Source organism: Condylostylus longicornis, unplaced genomic scaffold (assembly GCF_029603195.1).
Source record: "Condylostylus longicornis isolate FDR11 unplaced genomic scaffold, ASM2960319v2 ptg000046l, whole genome shotgun sequence".
Taxonomy (NCBI): domain Eukaryota; kingdom Metazoa; phylum Arthropoda; class Insecta; order Diptera; family Dolichopodidae; genus Condylostylus; species Condylostylus longicornis.
The window spans coordinates 1,211,929-1,225,153 of NW_026578015.1; positions in this window are offsets into that span (position 1 = coordinate 1,211,929).

A 13,225-nucleotide genomic window follows, 5' to 3' on the forward strand; every position below is an offset into this window, starting at 1 on the left:
TTTTGACGATCATCTCTAAGCGATTAATTTTTCTATTTCGTTTCTTGTCTTTTGATTTTTTAAATTTTTTTTAATTTTATCTTCACTTGTGTGTGGTTACAATTTATGAGCCTCAAGATTTTTTTCCTTTTGTTTTTTTTTTTTTTGTTATTATTAAAAAAGATCTGATTGAAAAGTTTTGTTGCACTATATTGAGCTGGATTAATTGGTTCGTCAATCATCGGTTTCGGTCGCGACAATCTACTGACGTATTTTTTTTTGAAATTGGCATTCTTTTTATTTTTAAAGTAGTAGTTTTTCTATCTCTCTCTCTCTCTCTCTCTAAATTATTTCTAATTTTTATCATTGGTTTATTTAGCGTACTACTACAATTACGTACTTGCATTAATTGTCAAAAGAATGTCAAATCAAATTTAATAAAATAAAAAATTCGAAATGAGCTTAAGAGGGATGAACTTTTGAATACACTTTTGAGGTGAAAACAGAACAAGAGAGTGATTTTCCGCCGTGAAATTTCAAAAATTTAAAATAGAATGCATATACTTACATAAATGAGACTGTCCAGAATGAAGCGAAATTACCGGCGCAAATTAGGCTGACGACGGTAAAATATGCTAAAATCTTATTTTACCGCTAGGGTTTTTTTTTTTATATCATCCGTTTCCATTGGTTTGTGATAATATATGCAAAATACTGAACAATTCATTTTACCATTCCGCTGCTGTTTTGGAAATCGTCCGTTTTCGTTCTGCGCTTTAGTTTGTTTTTTACATTCGAATAAGTCTTGTTTCAAATATTTTGCAATTTCGGGCAATTGCTGCTTTCTTACAGTTCTTCGGCTGATGTTTTGGAAATCGTCTATTACTAAATAGAAATCTAATTTTCGTTCTCTGCTTTGGTTCAGTTTTAAATGCTTTCTGCCAATTCGGACAAGTGTCGCTGTCAACGTGAATATTTCTCTAATTTTCTATGCCCTGCATTCTTCAATATACAAAAATGAGAAAAATTTTTGGATCAAACTGCATAATTTTTTTTTATACTTACATATTTATAGCTTCACTCCTATTGGGTATATGTGTATATCTATATTTTTGCATCAGAATGATTCATTCACAATGGCGAGCTTTAAAAAAACAAAAGAAAAAATTCAAAATATTTAAGATTAAATAAAAAATATTTTCGATTTTCCTTTTTTGTTTATTTTTTTTTTTCTGAGTAAAACATACTGACTGACTAGAGACTGTGACTGCTTACTATCGAATATAAAAGAAAAGATGTTTTGTTGCTAGGCTCCTTAAAGATCAAAAAGATCAAAATGGTCACAAATTGATTTTTATGTACATTTCACCTTAATTTAAAAAAAAAAAAAGTTTTCCTTTTCATTCTGTTTTTTTTTTTTGTACACACATAGCTGCCTTTTTTTTTCAGACCTCAAAAGTGAACTTTATTTTTCTTCTCTAAAAATTTAATACGAGTATGAAGATTTCATCTATATTTTTTCAAATTGCATTTTATGAAGTTAAGAGATTTGGAAAAACTTGAAAGAGAAATAGCAATAAATTTTCAAGAATTTTTTTCTTCTTCTTTTTCCTTTGATAATAATTTTAATGGCCTTTTAAAGTTGGATAATTTTTAAAGTTTATCGGGCTATATAGCTAGCGTTGATGATGATGCTGATGCCGATATTAATGCTAGATGATGATTTAGAAGTGAATAGAGAAAATAAATTTCATATCTAGGTACGTATGTGTGTATGTATAGAGAGTTTCAAGTAACTTATGAGTTTTTGAATATTTTTTCGTATTTTTGCTGTTTTTCACTATTTTTTTGTATAGCAATTGCATATTAGAGATTTTTTTGATGATCCGATTTCCGAAATTAATTTCTAAACTAAAAAAAATTTTTTTTTGAATTTTGCTTATAAGAAAATTTGGTGCATTATTTTGTTTTTGTTTTTTTTTGTGGTGCATTGTAATCAAAATTCGAAATATAAAATATTGTGGCTATAAAAGTAGTGTTGCAGCAGAGTGCAGTATAAAAGAGAATTAGAACGTGAAATTTTTTTTATTAAGAAATACAAAAAAAAAAATTTTTTTGAACTCGCATGAAATCTAAAATTTATTATAGAAATAAGAAGTTCATTGAAATTTTTTTTTTGTTATAATTTGGAAAAATTAATTTTAAAATTTTCATCCGTGAAATATTTAAAAGGATTTATTATAATTGAAATAACTGTAAAATTAAATGGAATGATTGAATTACTTGAAAATCTGTGATTTCATAGAATGGAAAGTGTTAATTAAATTACATTTAGTAGTTTAGTGGAAAAAAAAAATATTTTCTAAATTTTTCAGGTTTTGATTTATTGTTAATGGAAAATATTTTAATTTAGATTTGTGTAATTGCTAAAATTATGCACTTATATAGTTCTAGTTTAGAATTTTATGTATATACGTATATAAGAAAACAAAATAACTCACCAGTATTCGGCAGTTTCGATAATTTAATTCCATAATGTTGAGCTAAATTGCAGCGCATTCCAAAATACTGCCTTGCAAGTATAATAATTGTATAGCATATTTGAAAATTAAGCAATGCAAAAAAATGTATTCTAAAACTTAATCTGAAATTAAGAAACTAAACGTAGAAAATTTAGAGTTAATGGGCGCGTTCCCCTTCAATGAAACAATTATGTAGTTGGTCGTAGTTTCGTATAGTTTGGTAAATGGAACTGTAATGTTATACAGTTTACGGATAAAAGCTTAAATATTGAATTAAATATGTTTTGTTTTCTGTATGAAAATGTGAAGCTATCTACCGGAAAAAATTTTGGTAAATATTTTCTGTCATGTACACTTTTACATAGGATAGTGTACTTGGGTTAGAAAAACGGAATTGTAAATCGCAGAAGAAGCGCTTACAATGTGCCATTTCTATAACTACGAAATCTTTTGTTTGAAACTGCAATGAATGTAAATGTGGTATACTACAATTTAATGTATACATATATGTTGTACTCCAAAATTTTGCAAATATTTTGAATTTGAAATTTGTTAATTACTTAAATCTCGGAATATGTGGCCAGACGCGTACATATGCTACGAAAATCAATATTATTAATAAATTATTTAGAAAAAAAATTTAATTAAATAAATCTTTAATTTTCATTTTTTTTCTCTCTTTCAGGTAAGGAAACACAAAAAGGTTTTTGATATTCAAAAAAAAAAATGGTTTCAATTATTCTTGTCAGGCAGAATGGAATGGAACTTAATAGAAAACCAGGTTGCCGTGAGAATATTGTTTATTTTTAAAATACAAACATATTTCAAATTTATTAAAGTTTTTTTGTATAAAAACATGAAATCGTTAATGCTATAGCCATATTATAGTCAATCAAAATTTCTGAGTACAAAAATTCGATTATTAATTCATAAAACTCCGACTCCCATTATAATTTAAAAAGAACTATATACATAATTACTTTCTGACACTCTCCACTGCCACTCAATTATAAATCATAGCATAACACTATTTGTCTTGTAATAATTTATATTAAGAATGTTTTCATTCTAAAGACTGTTTCTTGTCATATGTCATAAAAAATTATTACTTAAACAGCAGGCAGCGGACATCATAACATTAAGAAAATCAAGCAGTTAAAGAGAAAATTTTTATTTAATTATCAAGCTATTGAAAAATATACTACAAAATTTAACTACTAATAATTCTACAGAATACTCGATTCTACAGTCTAAATTAGTTAAAATGTCAAATATGTTTTGGAGCTTTCTTTTATTTACAGAAGTAAATGTGCTCTTTCTTTCTCATTTATTAATTTATTGCTGAGAGCATATGAAATGAAGTTAAAAGCATTTAATCAAAACTATAAAATGTAACAGGATTAATAGATTAAAATATTACAATAATTGTAACTTTTTTTTCGTAACAGCAATGATAATTTTATATGAACAGTTAAATTTAATTTAATTTTGTATAGCTGTCAAAATTCTATACGTCATGTTAAATTATTATAATATGTAACAAGTAACAGGAAAAAATTATAAGCAAAGCATATATGTGTATGTACTGATATAGGTAAATACGTCACATTGCGCTCTCTAAATTATGGATACACAAGAATACATACATATGTACATAAATAAATATAAATTTTGATAGCTATCAACAATTACTTTTATTTTCTTAATTCTCTGAAATTTGGTTTTGTTTTTATTTTATTTAAATAATTTTTTTACGAAAATAATCATAATATTATTTTAAATAATACGAAATATTTTAAATAGCGACACAAAAAATTAAATACATACATACATACATGCATATACATATATACATATTTTCGCTGCTACAAAAAAAAAAATCAAATACAAAATCGTCTGCACCAAATATTTTTATTTTTATTTTATACCGAGCATAAGGAGGACTCGATCGATCGACCATAGGGTATACTCTTATTTTATTGCACTTATTTTGCATTATGCTAGAATATTACATACTTACATACACAAGTATTTTGTAACGAAATTAAAACTTGAAGTGCAGCAAAAACTTGAATTTTTTATAATGTTGTAATGCAATAGCTATATAGTCTATATTTACATTCTCTTCCTCTTCTTCTCTATCTCTCCTTTTCTATAAACATATGCACATAATATACATTATTCAGACAGAAATGGGAATATGAAAGTGAAAACAACGTGACTTTTTATTTTTCTGTTTTCATAATTTTTTTTTCTCTTTTTTTTGCTCATTTTGTAATTCACTTTTAAATTTTAACTTATATGCTCTGTACTCAGTACTCCGTACTCTGTATATGATATATATGTATGCATGTACGTATATGCAAGTACTTATGCACATAAAAAATTTCCTTTAGAAATAATTTCAACTATTTTTTAACTGGTTTAATATAAAAATAAAAAAAACAAACAAAACAAAAATTAAAAATTGAATTATTTTGTGTTCTCTCTCTCTAAGGAATACAAAAAAAAACAAAATGGATAGCGCTAGCGCATTGACTTGCTACAGCAAAAATATTAAATAAATAAAGAAAACCAAAAAACAAAATAAGAGAAAAATAATGAATAACAGTTATTTTTTATTGCATTATCAAACAAACAAACAAACAAATGAACAAACCAAACAGACAATCAAAACAAAAACAGAAAGAAAACACTAAATAAAAATTGTATGAACTACTGTTGCGATGGTATTATGCATGCCATTTCATAAAAATACTTGCTATGTTTACTGGTATGCATATACCTACAACGTATGCGCAATCTAGTGCAATATTTTCGTACATTTTATTATTATTCATACATTTTTGTATATTTTTTTGTTTTTCCAGTCGGATCAGGATGAAAGTTTTGTATTTTAGGTGCATGCCTATTATACACTTACATACAATGATGTCTTTTTAAAAAATTTTAAATAAAACTTAATATTAGAAATTTGTAGGATTGCCATTCCTACTTAAATTTTTGGCAGATGTTCGCCATAAATGAGGAAAAACAGAATTTTTCTTTTACTATGCATTTTATTATGCAACACAATTATATGAATTTTTGAAAGCAATTTTAATTTCAAGCCTTAATTTTACAATTTAAATCAAAAATTTTGTTCTAGTCCTGTACGACTTGTATTGTATTATTAATGTCCTAAGCAATGTTCTGAAAGATAATTACTGTACAAAATAACATTAAAATGAGCACATAATATCAAAATGTAGTATATTCAATCAACATTAATTACTTAAAGAAAAAAGAGTACTGCCAGAACTGAGCCTCTGTATGAGTACACTGAAAAACTTAAAAATAAATTTGAAACAATGAAATCTGATGAATTTTAACAAATTTTGAACAAATTTTGAATAAATTAGTGGCGGTAATAAACCGGTTGCAGAGGTTAAATTCACTTGGTTTTGGGCAGTTTCATCTATATATATGCGTAATCTACATGAATTTCGTTATTTCGCCACGGAAATAACAAAAAAGGCAAGTTAAATTTACTTGACTCTGGGCAGTAACCTGGTGGCAGTAATAAAACTGTTGCAGATATTAAATTCACTTGATTCATGACACTTCCATCTATTCGTATTCTATATGAATTTTGTTATTTCGCCGCAGAAAATTACGTTCTGTTTTTAACTTTTAGACAAGACATGATAAAAATTTTATTTAAACTGGCAACTCTATCTTGCAACATAATAAAAAAAAAATGTTGATCAACAAATATTTTTTGTTTTTTTAATTTTCTATATAAAATTCAATTTTATTTATTATTTTATATCGGAATTTTTAATATGTTTTATGCGGGCCTTTACCCAAAATTGGCTAGACAAAACAATTTTAAATTAAAAAAAAAAAAAAACAGAAAAAAAATTTTTATTGCATATGTAAATTTAAAAAAAAAATTTAAGCAACATAGGGAACACTTTAAAAATAAAATTTGTTTGTTAAATTTTATAAGACCCCGCCAAATATTCGATTGCGTTTATTTTAAGCGCATAATGCTCGCGCAACATTAAATATGCAATATTGAGCATTCAAATAAATTATTTATACATATATATAGATTTTCAGTAGGGGTTTATTTTATGAAAAATTTTCAAATTAAAATTAAAGTGTTTGATTCAAAAAACAAGGGACATAAAAATAAAATACTTTTACCAAATTTGGAAAAAACAATTTTTTTAGCTTCCTATCATAATATCTAAACATTTCTATCTTCCATGACAATTTAAAATTAATTTAAATTTTTGGATAAAAATCTTTATTAATAAAAAACAAAAATTATATCGTATAATAATAAAAATTTATTATGATGGTTAATTTTAGCTGAAAATACCATTTGTTTATTCCACTGTACACTGCACACTGTTTTAAAAAAAAATTTTACTTTCTAAAAGTCTTGCGCTGCGTGCACAATCGAATAAAGTAGTTGAAATTAAAAATTAATCGCTAAATTTAAATATGAATTTTCCTTGAATGAATAATTCATTCATATACGTATGTAGTGGGTACAATATTAATAATTGAAAATTGATGATATTAGCGTTTGATGCCTGAAAATTAATTGAGATTTCAAATAACAGATACGAGGCTCAAATATGTATACGCATGTAGATTTTAATTTAAAATAGTAGACTGTTAGCAGATGTTAATATTACCATTGGAAATCTCAAATGGTGTCATTGAGGATCGGCTCTTTTATTCAAAAAATCAAAGAACGTATTCTTGGCTTGCATTGAGAAAATCGAAAAAATTGCAACCTTCTTAAAAAATTTCATTAATTTCACTAGTTTTTCCTTGAATAACTACCAAATTTGATTTCGCTATCGTTAGAAATGCTTATTCAGTTTCTAGATTTTCATGCAAATTTTTATATTATTCTCAAAAACCGTTCAATGACCTCTGACAACCCTATTTTATGTAGATAACAAAATGCGTAGATTAGCTACTGGCGACATCTAGTGATTGTAAAGTGAATAGTTTTTTATTGATATTCTGTGTACCCTATGCATATAAACTAGTTTTCAATGCATAAAACTCATTTAAGTACATTAATACCGCATATGCATATCAGAAAACAATAATACTATAAATACGATAATGAGTCAGAAATAATGAACCATTTTGGAATATCTTAAATTTATAGTTTAAGTCAAATCCAAATTAATGACATTAAATATTTTCAACAAAAAAATAATTCAATTATTATTCGAAACATGAAATTTAATAAAATTAAATTTAAGTATAATACGGTATCATCTAAAGTGAAAATGTTACAAGTCCAAAAATATCAAAATATTGAGTTGGAACTGTTTTTCTTGAAAACATTTTCTTGAGAAAGGTTCTGAATTTTAATATCACATAATTATTCACATTATTTTAAAAATAATAGCTTCTTGCCTGACATAAGAATTGCAATAATACTGCAATAATATGTAATTCAGCTTAAGATTTATAATTGCTGAATTGTATAACAATACAATTTTATTACAATTTTGAACTCAAGGCTTGATAATTAATTAATTCTCAAACACAAATTAGCATTATTCAATACATTAACAATTGATTTCAGATACGCTTATCAAAGATTAACAAGAGACTAATCCTGGAAACATGTGCAATTTGGATATACAACAGTCTCGTTCTTCTAATCACTTATTTAAAAATTTAATCTACATTTTTCCTAATTGTTCTAAATTACTGCAATAACTTTCTGTTTTCGTAAATTTTAAACTCAATAATATTTCAATTCTGTATTTATAAACTTGTAAATATCGCCATTAGCATTTCAATTAAATTTGAACTTAATAAAAAAGATATAGAAATTGCAAAATTATTTCGTAAAAAAGTATATTATGTGTTATATGTATATATATAGGAACTCACATATTAAATACTATAACTGAATCTGTAAAAGGTGCAATAAATTTTCATAAACATCTCATTAATACACTTAAAACGTTCATTTACATTCTAATATCGTAATTTTAATATTATAATTCTAGTAATATAACACTCGTAATTTTTCCATACTGTTATATTTTTTTGGCATTGTAAATTTTGTGTTGTAAATATGCTCCGCTTGTATTAGTTTTAATGAAATTTTAATGTTATGCAAAATTATACTGTTATATTGTCACTATTTTCGATATAAATTTTAGCCCCTTTAGCAGCTAAATGTTTTATAGTAAAAACAATAAAAATTGTTAATTTTGCGGGTTTATTTTTTGTTTTAAATTTTTTGATCTTTGTGCTCATAAAACTGTTGTTTTAATAAGTAATTTTATTTTAACTGTTTTCTTTAGTCTTAATAATGACTCATTAAGTCACGAATATTCAATAAAAATTCAAATAATAATTTTAAGGTACCCTAACTAAAAATAAATGCAAAAAAATTGAAAAAATTTAAACCTTTGAATATTCCTTTTTTTTTCTTTGCAAATTTTCAAGTACTCTCTGAGAGTATAATTATAGTTCTCAGAGTATAGTTAAGTATTTTCTCATTTAAAATTGCGCTCATTCCTCAATTCAATGATTTTCTTAGTTAGAATAGAATCGAAGAAAAATTGCCAAAAAAAGAAGATCTAATCGTGATTTCACTTACTCAACTGTACAATATTAATTGCTGAGAAGAATAGATTCTGGACTAATTGAAAATCTATAGTCTGGAGTCCATGAATTTGAAATTACAATAGCATCTATTTACATTTACATACCTTGACTTCAAAATTGCCATAATACGATGTTAATTCAGCTTATGAGTTGCAACGATATTTATTCAGCACAATTCACCTTATGAGTCGCAACTACTGAATTGTGTAGCAACACAGTATTACTGCATATTTCGAGTTATTAATAAAAATATACTAATGATTTACATATTTCAACTATATATCATCTGTAATGTTTTTAAAGTGTAAGCATAAGCATTCTTAACATCAAAATAACACAAGTACTTTGTCAATTCGTAATTCAGCAATTGGAACTTATAAGCTGAATCATCTGTATATCATCTGTAATGTTTTTTAAATGTAAGCATAAGTATTTTTAACACCAAAATTACAAGAGTACTGTATCAGTTTGCAATTCAGCAATTAACATTTATAAGCTGAATTGTATATAATAATATAATATTACTGCATTTTCGATACCAAGCTATTATCAATTCGCTGAATTATGTATAACATCAATCTTCTTGATTATACTTTATGATTAAGTCATCCTGTCATATGAGTAACTAAGTAGCAATATATGAATGCATCGAAAATTTATAAAATTTATTTTTTTAAAAACATTTTATGATATTTAAACGTGATTCAAACATTATTACAATAATTTTGCATATTGTTGCTTACCTTATAGTTGCTTATTTTTTTTTCCTCAGTCCTCTCTCTCTCTCATCTGAGTTGCATATATAAACTGTATTAAATTTTGAAATGGTTCATTGATTTTGCACGAAAATGTAGCTGTTAAAATTTGTAAATTAAATATTTTTTTTCTGTTTTTGGTTTTTATACTTAATTTTCTAGTTTTAGGTCATTAGTGAACCAAGTTTTTCTATCTGATTTTTTCACCTACATTTTTTTTTTAATAATAGTTATTAAACTATTAAGAAAATGCCCCCAAAACAACTGAAAATAAAAAATAACAAAAAATAAATTTCATACGCTCAGTCACATTAAGTACATACATATAAAGAGAAAAAAAAATAATAAGAGAATATATTTTGAATGAGCGATTGAGAGGGGGAAAGAGAGAGTTAAAATTTGAAAGCATATTTTTTGAGTGTTAAAATTCGGTTAAGTTAAAAAACAAAAATCGTGTGAAATTGAAAACCACTTTATTAATTTTGTGTGTTATTACTTACTAACACTGCACACATATGTACAAACCTTCACATTTATTATGCATATTAAAATTTTTGTTTCTCTTTCTTTTTTTTTCATATTTAAATATTCAATTATAGCAATACTCATAAATATAAATTGAGTTGAAAATATGTAATTGAGCTAAAAATATTTATGTAAGTTGACTTCTGTTTAACAAAATGTTAAAATTGGTGGTATGTAAAAATGTAAATTGGTTATTAACATTTAAGAAAAAAAAGCAAAAAAAAAATCTATTAATTTGTATCACCATTTTTTTTTTATAATTTCTTAAATTACTACCTACTAGAGTTGAAATTTTAAATTGAACTTAATTTTTTTTTTTTATTAAAACTCAATTTTTAAGAAGTGGTGAATTTTTTTTTTCACTGAAATATTAAAAATTGAGATAAAGTTATTACTATACTGACTAGTATACTACTAGTAATTACTACATTTTATTTGAAAACGGTAAACGGTAGCCATATTTATTTTACATGGTAAGTAGTATAGAATTTTATTTTTTGAATAATAATTATTGTATACACGCTTCTAGTCTTTGTAAAATTCAAATTTAAATTCGATGAACATAAAAAAATATTTGGGTTTGGCTATTATATAAGAAATAATTATGTTGGTTTGAATAATTTAAATGATTATTTTTTTTTTTTTGGGTAATTTACTAATAAATACTTTGTATACAGTGTTAAATTAGTATAATTACCAAGTGACTACTAACAAATGCATACATAAAATTAAATCGATAATACTAAAAATTATTGAACAATTACATAATATGTTCAAACATAAATATTTATTTTATGTTGATTTCGTAAAATTCTAGATTATGGATTTTTTATAATCAATAACACAAAATGACTTAGTATTATAATTCAGTGCATTTAGTCTTTAAAATTTGTTGAGTTATGCAACTAAATTTGTTTTAATATATTTGTTTTTAATATATTAGCCCGTGTACAGGCGATCCTCTTAATTGACTGTACATGTTAATCAGAATGGAGAAGACCCTGTTAGAGCCTCATTGTACTTAAAATAATTTCGCATGCATGAATTGCTGTATTTACGAGTATATGTATTGAACAATAAATGCTGAAAAATCAATAACAGTTATCCCTAAAATGAGAGAAAGAGAATTTTATATAACAGTTTAGATCGATTTGTTAATAATTTTTGGCCAAGTTCTTTTAGGTGAAATTTATTAAGAGACTTTAACTAAAATTTCACTTTATTTAGGTATAAACTGTTATACACTCTACAAAAAAAAAACTTCATCAATAATAATGTCTCAAATTACTGCTCCCGAAATGCGATATTCCAAAATAAAGTAAATTATGTTCTCTCAATGTAGCCTTCTCAGTATATAACAGTTATAACAGTATAACAGTGTATAACAGTTTTTTTAATTTTAAACAAAACTGTTATATTAACTATAAAAACTATTCTATTAATTATAAGAATTGTTATTTTATATTATATTTACCACCAAAACTGTTATATTTCTTTTAAAACAATTCTAAACTGTTATAATTTTAACTTTTATAAAATGTTATACAATTTTTAATAAAATATGTGATTGCAGAAAAGTGCTTAATTATATAGATATACTGAAAAAGACAATCAAAAATTTTTTTAAAATAAAATTTACATTTTCATATTGTTAAATTGTGTATGTACTTTTAAAATGCACGAATTTGTGATTGTAAATATTGTACTATTTAGCCAATTTGTACTATTTAGTTAATTTTTGTATACTATTTAAATATACAAAGGAATACTCCTTGAAAATTGTGTTTATATAATTTCGTTAGGTATATAGTATAAGAATTTGGTGAGCCCAATGCAATTTAATTTAATTTATGCCATGAATTTTTTTCTTTGATTTCAAAATTAAATTTGCAAAAAAAATTATTTTGTTATTAATTTTTTTATTTTATAATTTTTAACTACCATTTAATTTAATTTTATTTCAATTGGAATTTTAAATTTGTAAAAAATTACTTAAATTTTATTTGAACTAATTTTTTTTTGAATTATTTTAAATCTAGTACATTTTGCATTTTAAATGTGTACTTGAGATTTATTGCAAAAAAACCAAAGGTTTTTCTTGTTAACTTAACAATTTTTTTGTTTTTAACAATTCATTTTACAGTTTTTATTTATTTTTAATTTAAATCCAATTTTATTGAAATTGTTATTGCGGTTATTTGACAAAAACAAAAATATTTTTATTTTTAAACTATTGAAGAATTTGTTTTAATTTTATTGCAATTTTATTTTAATGATTGAATTTTAAAAAAAATTAAATTGTTATTTTAAATAAATAAATTTTTATTATTATTTGCCTTTTTTTTTTTTTTTTGGGGACAAATCGATTTTTAAAAGCAAAATTTTAATTCGATCATTAATTTTGAAAAGTAATTTTTGATTGCAACTTATAAGGCAAAATTAAACCAAAAATGAAAATAAACGTGACTCCTTTACAAATTAGATTGGGATTCGCAAATTTAATTTATTTATTTATTAAAGAGAATAAATTAAAGATAAATTTTTTTTGTCATTTTATTAAATGAAATTATTTTTTTTGTTTAATTCAGAGTAAATTTAATTTAAAAGTTTTACAATCAAAATTTTTCACACTGCATTAATAGAATATAAGAATTTAAATGTGAGGTTAGGTTATAAAGGTTAAAATTAGTAATAGTTTAAATTTTATGTGCGATTAATTTTCAGTTTTGACTTTTATTTATGGGCGTTGACGTACATTTTGCTTTAAACATTTTAAAATATGCCAGTTAAAATTGAATT